Consider the following 13,718-nt stretch of genomic DNA (forward strand, 5'->3'; position numbering starts at 1 on the left):
ATTTCTTTTTTTTCCCCTCCCCAAAGATAATTGTTGCAGTATTTACATGGACCAAGAACTAATGGAGTGAAATGGGTGCTTTTTTTATTTATACATTTATTTTTGATGCTTTTGCTAAATGTCCAAAGTAAGTGAGCATATCAATAAATCTCTGACTTCAAGTAGGGGTTATTCTCTTTTATCCCTTGTCTGCTTATTTTCTTGAGTATATTTATTTTTTGGTAACTGTATAAATGTGACTATGTGATAGTGTGGCAAAATTAAATTCTGTAGTTCTAATATCTTAAATTTTTCCATCTTTTAAATTTCCAAAACAGTGCCATCCTGATGAACAAAAACAGTGAAGGCGATGAAAATGCAGCTAATGTTGATTGAAGGGATGCATTTTTAAATGGTATGTTCGATTTTATACTATTTCAAGAAGTAAAAAATGACAATTACTGTAATAATAACTTTCAATGCAATATACAATGAATGACTGGTAGGTCTCTTATATACAATACATATTCAGACAGTAAAGTCAAAATGGGTGGGGCCTATTTGGTCTGTGAGGAATGCACTAAAACCAAGAAAACCACCTGCATGGAACCCCAGTGGTTGTAACCAACAGTCCTCATAAAATAACACAGTGGATAACACAACAGATATGTATGTGACATGAAGGTCACATCAGAGTGTACTCCTTGATTTGTGCAGGTTACTATCTCATGAGCCGCTCTCTGTCTCAACACCCTGAACTTCAATTTAAAAAGAAAAAAAAGTTAAACAAGCATTTGACTACAACAACAGAAACATGTATTTATATAGCACGTTTTCATACAAGTGATGTAGCTCAAAGTGCTTTACAAGATGAAGAAAGAAAAAAGAAAACAAAATATAAAAATTAGCACTAATTACCAAAGAATAAATTAAGGTCCAATGGCCAGGGAGGACAGAAAAAAACAACAACAAAAAAAAAAAACTCCAGTGGGCTGGAGAAAAAAACAAAATCTGCAGGGGTTCAAAGGCCAGGAAACCGCCCAGTCCCCACTAGGCATTCGACCTAACATAAATGATCTCAATCAGTCCTCATGGTTTTCAGGCTTCATGTGGAAGAACTAGACACTGATGGTTATGTAGACCTTTAGCCTTCAATCCATCAAAGTAAGGACTTTACGGTACTTTGATCTGGTGGTGGTGGCGGCGCAGATCACCACCAGAGAAAACCGGAAAAAGAACAGCAGAGAAAGTAGGAGTTAGTACGGATTTCATAGTCATGAAAAAAAAGATAATTAAATTCATATACATGATATCAGGGGTAGGGCGGCACGGTGGCACAGTGGTAGCGCTGCTGCCTCGCAGTTAGGAGACCCGGGTTCGCTTCCCGGGTCCACCCTGCATGGAGTTTGCCTGTTCTCCCCGTGTCTGCGTGGGTTTCCTCCGGGCGCTCCGGTTTCCTCCCACAGTCCAAAAGGACGTGCAGGTTAGGTGGACTGGTGATTCTAAATTGGCCCTAGTGTGTACTTGGTGTGTGGGTGTGTTTGTGTGTGTCCTGCGGTGGGTTGGCACCCTGCCCAGGATTGGTTCCCTGCCTTGTGCCCTGTGTTGGCTGGGATTGGCTCCAGCAGACCCCCGTGACCCTGTGTTCGGATTCAGCGGGTTGGAAAATGGATGGATGGATGGATATCAGGGGTACACTAAAATGAAGCTATGAGAAAGCCATGTTAAAATAATGGGCTTTTAGCAGTCTTTTAAATGTGTTCCACCGTATTAGCCTGGCGAATTTCTATCGGTAAGCTATTCCAGATTTTAGGTGCAGGACAGCAGAAGGCTGCCACACCACTTTTAAGTTTAGCTCTTGGAATTCTAAGCAGACACTCATTTTGAAGATCTAAGATTACGATTTGGAATGTAAGGTGAGAGGCATTCCGAAATATAGGATGGAGCGAGATTATTTAAGTCTTTGTAAACCATAAGCAGTATTTTAAAGTCCATTCTAAATAACACAGGTAACCAATGCATTGACAGTATAACTGGAGAGATGTGCTTGAATTTTCTTTTCCTAGTTAAGATTCTGGCAGCTGCATTCTGCAGTAGTTGCAATCGATTTGATGTCTTTTTTGGGTAGTCCTGAGAGGAGTGTGTTACAGTAATCTAGTCGACTAAAAACAAAAATGTGAACTAATTTTTCAGCAACTTGCAAAGTTTATAAGGGGTCTAATTTTTGCTATATTTCTAAGTGAAATAATGCTGTCCTAGTAATCTGATTAATATGTGATTTAAAATTTAGGTCAGCGTCAATAATTACCCCTAACTTCTTTACCTCTGTCTTGACTTTTAAGCCTAATGAATCAAGTTTGTTTCTAATATCCTCATTATATCCATTTTTGCCAATCACTAAGATTTCAGATTTCTCCTTATTTAGTTTGAGAAAATGTACTAATCATCTGTTCAGAAACACAAGTGAGACATTGGGTCAATGAGAGAAGAGAGTCGGGGTCATCAGGCGCTATTGATAGGTACAGTTGTGTGTCATCAGCATAGCTGTGGTAGCTCACGTTATGCCTTGAGATAATCTGACCTAATGGAAGCGTGTAGATCAAAAAGAGCAGTGGACCCAGGATAGATCATGTGGAACACCATATAGAATATCATGCGTCTTTGAAGTATAATTACCACAACAAACAAATTAGTTTGAGTCTTACTTGACAAGTAGAAAATTCTTTAAGACACTGCCAGAAAGGCCAACCCACTGACTAATGTGATTTCTAAGAATATTGTGATCAACGGTATCAAGTGCGGCACTCGGATTTAAGAGGATGAGAACAGATAAACGGCCTCTGTCTGCATTTACCTGCAAGTCATTTACTACTTTAATGAGTGCAGTTTCTGTACTCTGATTTGTCCTAAAACCTGACTGAAACTCGTCAAGAACAGAATGTTTATTCAGGTGATGATTTAGCTGCATAATGACTGCATTTTCTAGGATTTTACTTAAGAATTCGATTAGAAATAGGTCTAAATTGTAAAAAGGAGAAGTTAGGATTATTTTTCTTGAGTAGGGTTAACAACAGCAGTCTTAAGACAGTCTGGGGAAAACACCTATATCTAATGATGAATTTACTATGTCAAGAACACTCTCAGTTAGCACATCAGATACTTCTTTGAAAAAACTTGTTGTTGGGTCAAGGACACAGGTAGAGGGTCTCAGTTGAGAAATTATTTTAAATAAATTGGGAAAATCTATTCTGGTGAAAGAATTTAATTTGCTTAAAATGGAATACCGGGATTTAAGAGGATCAGTATTGGGGGGGATGTACTATATTATTTTTAATATCATTAATTTTGTGATTAACAAAATATAGCAAAAGCCTCAGAAATTTCACTGGAAGTTTTTCAGAGGCATTCCATTGATTGATCTTGGTTTAACAAATGATCAATTGTAGAGAATACAACTCTCATATTACTACAATTGTTATTTATAATTTTAGAGGAATAGCACTGCCTTTCAAGACAGATTATGTTGTTGTATTCTGTTATTTTAGCCTTTAATATCTCATAGTGGATAATCAGTGTAGTTTTTCTCCAGTTATGCTCAGCTCTCTGGTATGTTTTCTTTAGATCACTCTTTGGATCTTCCATGGTGTAACACTGCTGGAGGATTTTTAACTCTTTTCAGGAGCGACTATGTCAGCGGCAGCTCTCACTTTACAATTAAAATTTTCCACCTTACTATTTACATTATTATCACTGTAGTAAGCATTACAAACGGACTGGTTGCTTAAAATGTTTATAAACTTTGAAGTTGCAGATGAATCCAGGAAGCATTTTTTAACAATATGCTTCTCAATAATTTTTTCTATCAGTATTTCTGTATTAAATAGTAAGAGAAAATGGTCTAAATAGCAAGATCATATTCTAGCTATTTACAGAGTTTGTATGGGTTCTGGAAAACTTGGTAAGTCATGAAAAATTAACAAGCCAAAATAGAGTACCGAAAAGTCCTTGAAATTCTAAAAAAAATTTAAATGGTACTTAAAAGTCATGGAAAATATTAAAGTGAATTTCAATAAATGCATATCATGAGATAAAACAGCCCACAAACCTCCCACATGATATCTTGCATTAGTATCACTTTGCCTTTTGTTTTGTGTGCAAGCGCAAATTAGATAGATGTGTTAAAAGATATTTAGTTTACGTTGGTGGTAAATAGTTTTCAAGGTAAATTACACTATGTATGTTAGGGGTGTTACTGTGATATTTTGAGCAGTCAAAATGCCAGGAAAGTACACTTATAACTTGAAATGGTTGAAAATTCAAACTGCAAAGATTGGCTTTAACAAGACAAATCAAATAAGCATTTGGCTGGGTGCCATTGCTGCATGCAGAAGTTTGACACTGGGAATATGGGTGAGTCGGCTTTGAAAAGCCATATGAATCGAAGTAAAATCGAAGGAAGCCAATAATTCTGTTAAGATTATTTATTTATTTATTTATTACCCTTCTGGGGGCTTTTGGCATATCTGACCACTGCACCAGTGTACTGTTCAAGTTCCAGTAGATTAGCCAGCAGTAGTGCTAGCGAGAGCTCTAGTCAGGCTAGTGATGCTTCTGTATCACCATCTTCATGTCATCATCCATCCATCCATCCATCCATTTTCCAACCCGCTGAATCCGAACACGGTCACGGGGGTCTGCTGGAGCCAATCCCAGCCAACACAGGGCACAAGGCAGGAACCAATCCCAGGCAGGGTGCCAACCCACCGCAGGACACACAGAAACACACCTACACACCAAGCACACACTAGGGCCAATTTAGAATCGCCAATCCACCTAACCTGCATGTCTTTGGACTGTGGGAGGAAACCGGAGCGCCCGGAGAAAACCCACGCAGACACGGGGAGAACATGCAAACTCCACGCAGGGTGGACCTGGGAAGCGAACCCAGGTCCCTAGGTCTCCCAACTGCGAGGCAGCAGCGCTACCCACTACGCCACCGTGCCGCCCTCATATCATCATGTGTGACTAAAAGTGAATGTCTGAAATCCTATGTATCAAATGTGATGGATAAGCATTATTCATACAAGCCATAGCAAAAACATGGGTAACCTTTAACAGGAAATGTTTACTGATAGTGAGATCATACAGAGTCATACAGTGTGCGTGGACATCCTTTTAAAGGTATATCTCATATTTTTCATCCACAATAATTTATACTACCTAATGTATGCCAAAATAATTTTTTATGATCATTTATTTGCCTAATAGGCATCTGGTCATTAGAACCCCAGCACTAAAGTTTCTGTATTTTAGAGGTGCTTTGATGTGTTACGCTTGTAAACAGCACTTGAACTAAACATGCTTTTTTTTTTTCTTCATGATTTCTTTGTATCTTTTCCTTGCAGACACCAAAATGTTGGCACAAGCTGTCTCAGTGCACATTACATGTATAATGGTATAATGGTGTGTATGTTGTGCAGAAGACATTATATTGGTTTTTAAAGTGTAGCGGTCTTGCCTAGAATTGCATAAATAGTGCCTAACTGCGCGGTTACTCTGGGTAAATAGCGTGAGCTTCAATGTCAGTTTTTGTAAGCAGTCAGTAATTTAAGACGGGACACGTGTTTGAGTTCATATGTATTCTTTTATATAGTTTGTAATTTTAATGTGGATATTCAGAACTGGAGAGTAAAGTAGTCCTGGAAAAGTCATAAAAAGTCACGGAATTTGTAATGTACCGAAGTGTACAAACCCTGTGTTTGTGAAGGCTGGAAATTTTTATTTTAACTACCTTTCAGTACCCTTATTCAGGGCTATTCTTGTTGTTTGTTATAGTATTTATTTATTTGGTATCTTCAAAAATCTAAATTTGCAGCTTGGGATAAGTAAAGGTCGATCTGTCTACTTATTTCTTTATTTGAAAAGGCTAAAATGAAACAAAATGCCCAACAGGGACTGAAAAAGTTACATTTTTCTACAAAAAGTTAAATAATTTTTCTACATGCTTTGAAAGCCTGATACTCTTATTTAAATTCTAAATCATATTTGCCCACCCAGAAACTTGTATTAGACTTGATGACATTTTGAAAAAATAGTTAAACATGTGAAATGCTACTTTAGTTTTGTAGTCTTCAAAGTAAGTGAGAAATCTAACTGAGATAAGAACATGGTGATTGAAACAAGCCATAGTGAAATTTTCTTTAATAAATGTTCACTATTCTGAGCTGTAAATTACAAAATGCATAAAGTGTGAGCTTTAGCAAGTTTTAAAGAATTCATTAACATGCTGCTATGAACTAGCTGAACTATGAACTGATTAAGTAGCTGCAATGGCGATAAGCTACACTGATGCTTTTCTTTTAAGAACCCATATAAAAGATTGTTTGCTCAAACTCCAATTTTAGCTGTTGATATATTTAATTGATACTTTGCATCTTTTAACTGATTGTTGTGCAGAATGCTAGGTGTTGATTTGAATTCTGAATCATTAATTGATTTGAAATAATACTCCACATAAAATTAAGATATTTCTTCATATGTTACTTACCACATGTAGTTTGTACCATCCCATAGTAATGGCTGAGAGAATACAGAATGGAGATAAAAAAATTCCTGAAAGAAAAATAGACTGTGGTGAACAGTATCACAAACATCCATGAAAATATCTGTCATTACATGTGGTTGCCTAATCCACATATTAACTAGGCAACTCATTTCAGGTTTTTTTTTTTTTTTTTTAAATAAAATAAACGCTCGTACCTGGGTGCAGATGCAGAGTGCTGTGTCAAGCTCTCGCATAAAATGCAAATACAAACTTTACTAATTGCATGATGACTACATAAAAACACAATGGAGTTTGAAACGGATTAACATTCATGGACCCCAACACTTATATGTCTGTTAATTAATTGTTCAACTGTGGTTAGTTGACATATGAGACAGCAGCATCCCTGAAGAAAATAAATGTCTCTAGTGTCCGTGGTCTGTTAACACAGAAAGTCAGACACAGTTTTAGTTATGGAAACCAACTGATCGCAAATTAGGCCTGGGTAATCAATGGCAGTCTGTGCTGGACCATCAAATCTGATGACAGAATCAAGTGCCTTGAGCATGGGAAAGGTGCTTTATAAATAAAATATTATTACTAATAATGGATGGAAAGATTCTATGGTTCTCAGTATCAGTTATTTCTTCCATGGGCAGGAAGCCAGATTGGCAGTGGAACAGTAGCAACAAGTGCCACAGCAGGATACTGAGAAGAGAAATGGAACAGAGGAGGGTTAGTAGCTATTCATAAATATTATAATGTTTACAAATGAATAACAACCAGAGACATAATTTGCACAGCTAATCAACAGCTTTAGGCAGGGTATGCTACGCTAATTTATTGAATCTTCAGCCTGGATTTAAAAGTTGAGACTGATGGGGCATCTCTTATATAATCAGGCAGATCATTCCATAGCTTTGGGGTCTTTTAACTAAAAGCTTGACCTCCCAGTTCTTTTTTTGGAATCAGCATTAGACTGGCATCTTGGAGACCTTACTGTTTGCTCTGGTTCATAAGTAATAATCTGTTTTCATGCAAAACCGAGATGATAAATTTTGTTATAATTAAGAGTCTGTGGCAACCTTTGCTGGGCAAAAGCAAACAATATAGAAATGTCCATGAAATATCTCGCATTACTGTTTCAAGTCAAGTCATATGCACATGACATTCTAAACACACTTCTGTATAAAAATATTAAAAGTGAGTGAAAACATTAACAGTGAGAGACTATACCTAGAACTAGTGCATATCCAGGGTGCTTCAACAACCAGATGAATTCAACTGTGCAGTTTCACAGTCAGCTGCTAAGTAATCCGGAGGTACGAGGTTAGTGGGGGGAGGGCTGTCAACCATGAACTCCCAAACACCTTATTGCATTGAAGCAATTGCGACTTCATGAGGGAGATTATTGCTTTGATGTGGCACACCAGGAAGGTAGCTATGAAGAGTGGTGTGATGCAAAGTGTGGACCTCCATCTTCTAGTAACAGATTTGTAAGGTGTCTCCAGTGGTTGTGGCCATCCAGTCAGCACAATTCATCACCCAGCCCAACCCATGATAGTTCTTGCTTGAACAAAAAGTACATACCCTGGAGTAGGAGCTGAAAAAAGTACCAGGGAGTACAAATGGCCTGAGTGCCTGCAGTGGGAATGCTACAAACGTTACTGAGCTACTAAAAAATCCATGGCTCCTGAAAAACATTGCTATGGTGGGAAAGTGCCTATAGATTTCAGACATAATAGGAACTTTTATCTACTGTGGAACAAAAATTAGACTTGGGGGTCACATAGTCATTTAGGATAAAGTGTTTTGATATGCTTTCCATATTAAAATACAGCATCCATCTTAAAAGTATAAAAGGGTTAATAAATGTCAGAAACCTGTTCAGGCACATCAGGAAACCAGATAAAGGTCAGGTGGTCAACAAAGACGAACGTAGAAGGATGTGATACACCAAATATATGATTAAGAGATTGGCAGATGTCCTGTAAACAATAAATCTGGATAGTTGTCATATACAGAGATTTCAAGGGTGATATATAAACTAAGAGATACTGAAGAACAAGGACAGCATGGAGAAAGATTTTTATTTAGGCTGGTTGTCCTCCTATGCCAAAATCAAGTGAATTTTATATATTCTATGATCATTCTGTAACAGACTGTTGTGAAGGATGCTCCCTCTTCAGCATGGTGCTACAAGAGAATAAATGACTCAATGAATGACTTTCCTCCTGCCTCCTTTCTGACTAAAAGGTTTTATCATCTTGTCGTACCAGAGGATAAGTTTCTTTGATTAAGATGTTTGATTTCTACCACATTATTTTCTGCATTAAAGCAGATACTGTAAAAATGTTTTTTTTTTTTCTTTTTTCCTCAGCCATCACTACATGCTCATGGGGTAAGTAACATTAGAAAAAATAGTTATTTTTAGGTGGAGCGTTCCTTTAAAGTTTGAAACTTTATTGATCTAAAATGTATCTTATTTTAGTTTTTTAGAATGTCCAAAAAACCTTATTTATTAGATTTGTGATAATTAAGATTAATGTAAGCATCAACCTGGAAGAACACATTTTGTAATCTAAGCATGACAGTGGTTTTAAGATTATCGATCATTTATGTAGCCATCATGAACTCCACATAGAGAGAGGCCTTTAAGTTTGGGATGCATGCAGCACAGAAAAGAGAACCGATCTTCACCATCACCCCGACAAGATGTCTGCATTCTCACTGAAACTGGCAACTAAAAGACCCCTGTGGACTTAAGAAACAGTTTTTTTCTTTATTGCAAAATTGAGTTTTATATTGTTTAGTTGGGCCAAGGTATAGTGTTAAGAGCACTTTGTGTGGGTGCCTGTCATATCCTCACAGGAGTTAGTGGCTGAGTAGGAATTCCATTCACAGTAGCAGCATGGTGAGCAGACAACTGCCTCGGTAAGTGCACAGGTGCTGAGCAATCAAGTCTGAAGAAAACTATTTGGTCTGCTCATGTCAAGCTAGTAGATTTTTGCATGAGGTAGCTGTCCATGGGTGGGTAAAGCCAGACACATGAAGTGCTATAAAGCACCTACACAAAAGTTTCAGTTTGTGTAAGGAAGCTTTCCATGTGCAGATAAAGATGTGTGCATGAGAAAATAAAAAAAATATAATCATTATTCATGCACTCATCATAGCTATAACTATGTAGTGTAGGTGAACCAAAATGATGAAAATAGGAACCTTCATGATAAAATACTAAGCAAAAGTGTTGTTTATATACCGGTATGTGTTTTTGTTAAGGGTTAGATAATGAATAGTTGGTATTGGCTTAATGAGGAAAAGCGTCCAATAAAAGGTAAATGGTAACTTTTTTTTTTTTAAAGTCACATCTCAGCACAGATTATGTTGTAGTCCTCTGTATCTAGCCACCAACTGTTCTTTTACCAATCATTTACATTCAGCTACCTAACTAACCAGAAATATCAAAAAGACATTACAAAACCCACAAATGAAACAGATTTTAGAAACTCTGCTGGAGGTGAGGAAAAAGATGAAGGAAATGACAAAATCCTTACAGCACCTGAAGTCATAGGGCTTTTGGCAAGTGGAGGCTGTCAGCTAGTTTCGACTGATTTATCTTCTGTCCTAATTGATTGGTAGGATTTGTGACAGGCTACATGTAGTACAAGAGTTCCTGGAGGCTGACCATCTTGTGACTGTTGAGTGAATTATCGAATACTTTTGTCACTTTCCCTTCCTACCTCTGTCTCTGCTTACTTTTGTTTGCGTTCTCTCTCACTCTGTCTGTGTGTATGTGTATGTATGTATGTATGTATGTATATATATATATATATATATATATATATATATATAATATTCTTTCACCATTGCCAGTTGTCTGGTTTGTCATCTTTTATTCAGATTTACGTACATTGTACGACACTTAGCTGCTTTACTTCAGTAGCATGTATTTCCATGGCACTCCACTAGATGGTGCTCAGTATTAGTGTTCCTAATAACTCACTCCATCATTTTTGGATTTTAATTATTTTCTGTATGTCAAAAGCAAATCAGTTTTTCATGTATCACCAATATAGTTTTGTTAATAATGCCACCATTTTGTACTGTTTATTGTCTCGGTTACTAGGCAAGGTCAACAAAAAATGTGCAGGGAATGACATTGGAGTTGTAGATTTAAAGGCTGGCATTTGAATTTTACTAGTTTGTCCAAGTTTGTGCAAATAACCTAAAAAAAATAGAATTATTTTCTTTCAATCTTTTTGACCACAATCTTCAACTTTTGGCTAAGCTTATTCTTTATTTATTTATTTATTTATTTATTTATTTATTTATTTATTTATTTTTGTCTCATGTTCTGAGCTCTGTTAGTCTATTTTTGCTCTCCCAGTTTTAACCGTTACTAGTTTATTTTACCACGACCATCTCTGGATTCAATTTGTTTCTTTATACTCCTGCTGCCTATTGCACTCAGTACACTGTGCATATCTTTCACCTCAGTGGACAATTTTATGCTACTCAATCATGAATATGACTTGACTGAATTGATTTTTTTTTTCCAGTAGCTTTCTGCCAGGTGGATCTGTGTTGGTATGAATAGAGATTAATGAGCTTGTTACACATTTAGTTGGAGACTTCACTTTAGTGGCTGTATTTGTAAGAAAACGTAGTGCTGATCACATAATGAAGCAGAAAAAAACGACAAAGACGGAAGTTGTTGGAAAAACAGTGTTGAATTTTTACATGAGTTGTGCTTGCATAGACACAATTTCTTTTGTTTTTTGTTAAAAAAAATGTGTTTTCAAATAATGTAGTTTGGAATTGCTTTTGTGACATTCATTATTATCGTAAATACTATTTAGATTCTTTGGTAAGCGTCTTTTTAGTTTGGTAATATTCTCTAATCACTGATTTTTAGGTGCATTTGCATATAATGCAAGAAGCACCTACTGCTATATCCATGTCTGTATGTGGAGCGATTTTGTTGAAGCCTGGCACATCTGTACGTTGAGGAGATTTGTCAAAACAATTCAATTTTTACTGAATTGATCAGATCAGATTGTTCTGTGCAATGTTTTGAAATTTCTAAATCTCCCATTGAAAAGCATTGGTGAATCTTTGTACTTGGTCATCTTGTTTCACAGATAATATAATTTTACTTTGACAGCGTTTTCTGATGGCTGTGCCCAAGAGGTCATTAGTGTGTCTGTCTGCGGAGAGAGTGTCAACCTTGTCGAGAGGTTTACTTACCTTGGCAGTGACATTCATGTCTCTGGTGACTCTTCCTATGAAGTCAGTAGACGAATTGGGAGAGCATGGGGAGTCATGAGGTTGCTGGAAAGGAGTTTGCGGCGCTGCTGATATCTATGCAAAAGGACGAAAGTCCAAGAATTTACAGTACTGGTGCTTCCTGTCTTGCTATACAGTTATGAGACATGGATGCTATCCTGTGACCTGAGACGAAGACTGGACTCCATTGGTACTGTGTCTCTTCCATGAATCCTTGGGTACCGCTAGTTTGACTTTGTGTCAAATGAGCGGTTGCTCATGGAGTCCCGAATGAGGCATATTACCTGCATTGTGAGGGAGCGTCAGCTACAGTACTATGGCCATGTGGTGTGTTTCCCCGAGGGTGATTCAGCTCATAGGATCCTCATTGTCGGGGACCCGAGTGGCTGAACCAGGCCAAGGGGTCGCCCACGTAACACCCGGCTGCAGCAGATAGAGGGTCATTTCCGGAGGGCGGGACTGGACCGTGGGTCTGCCTGGGGGGTTGCCAACCGTGATCCCGAGTTGTTTCATTGTGTGGTGGGTGCGGCAATGCACTGTACCAGTGCATGCTCCCCAACTTGACTTGACAGCGTTTACACCAGCTTGTATGCTGTACATACCACATGCACTTCAGAAGAAATCATCCACCTGAAGCTAAGCATGTTCGGGCCCAGTCAATATTTAGATCCACAAAAAATGTAGGTTGCTGCTGGAACAGGTGTTCGTGAGGTCAGTAGGGGGTGCTTACCCTGTGGTCTTAAGGTGGATCCCAATGCTGCTCTGTAGTGATGGGGACACTGTGCTGTAAAAATGGCGTCCTTCTTCTTATGAGACGTAAAACCGAGGTCCTGACTCTCTCTGTGGTCATAAAAAAATCCCTGGGCAGGGTGTATCTTGATATCTTGCCTAAATTGCTCTCCATGGCCAGACATTCATCCTCCTAATCATCCCCTATATCTAACTGGCTATCTCTCACCATTTCACCACCACCTAACAGCTAATGTGTGGTGAGCCTATTGGTGCAAAATGGCTGCTGTCGCTTCATCTAGGTGGATGCTACACATTACTGGTGCTTGAAGTGGCTCTCCACTTACTATGTGCTTTCAGTAGTGAGGAAAGCTCTATATAAACACAAATTATTATTAGTTGTAGTAGTATTAGTATTATTTTTCACCCCTGATAGCTACTATTGATGGCAAATATGTCCCCAATACAAGCTAATGAGATGCCAGCAGACTGCGTGCATGGGTAGGTACTTGCTGTCATGAGCTGCTTGCTTGCTTATGTTAATCAACTGTCTGCAAGTCCAACAGGGTGCACATGGACTGCATTAGCAATTTGTTTCTGCTTTATGAAATCTCTTAACTTCCTAACAGAAAACAACCAGTGCCTCAGCATCTCACTCATCACAATCCTTTCAGTCATAACAAGTTAAATGATTTCCCTCACTGTAGAAGTATAAAATGCATGCAAGGATAACAAAAGATTTTTAAAATATGAATGAAGTACACTGCAGCATGTAAGCAATTGCGCACTGAGTAAATAAAAATGTACTTGATATGTACCTTGGACTAAACCAACCTCCTACCTGCATTATCTGCAGATTAAAATGAGTAACTATTTACTGACGTTGTAATTTACATCAGAATGCCACCTTCACCTTGGATCCATAATGGTCACTCGCTATAATAAAGTTTGCCTTTCACTTCTGTAATTACCCGACATTTGTCATAACAAAATATCTTTGCAGTCCCATTTCATGAAAAGTACTACGGCCAGAAATTCTCAAGCAAAAATGAATTATTTACATGTTTTTGTATTAAATTTAGGTTGTGCTAATTGGCAGATGCAAATATGGTGGACTAGAGTCCTGTAGAGGGCCTGTTTTCAGCATTTTGCCCAATCCTGGTGGGATGATGCTGGCCAC

The sequence above is a fragment of the Erpetoichthys calabaricus genome, chromosome 14 (genome assembly GCF_900747795.2).
Source record: "Erpetoichthys calabaricus chromosome 14, fErpCal1.3, whole genome shotgun sequence".
NCBI classification, from domain to species: Eukaryota; Metazoa; Chordata; class Cladistia; order Polypteriformes; family Polypteridae; genus Erpetoichthys; species Erpetoichthys calabaricus.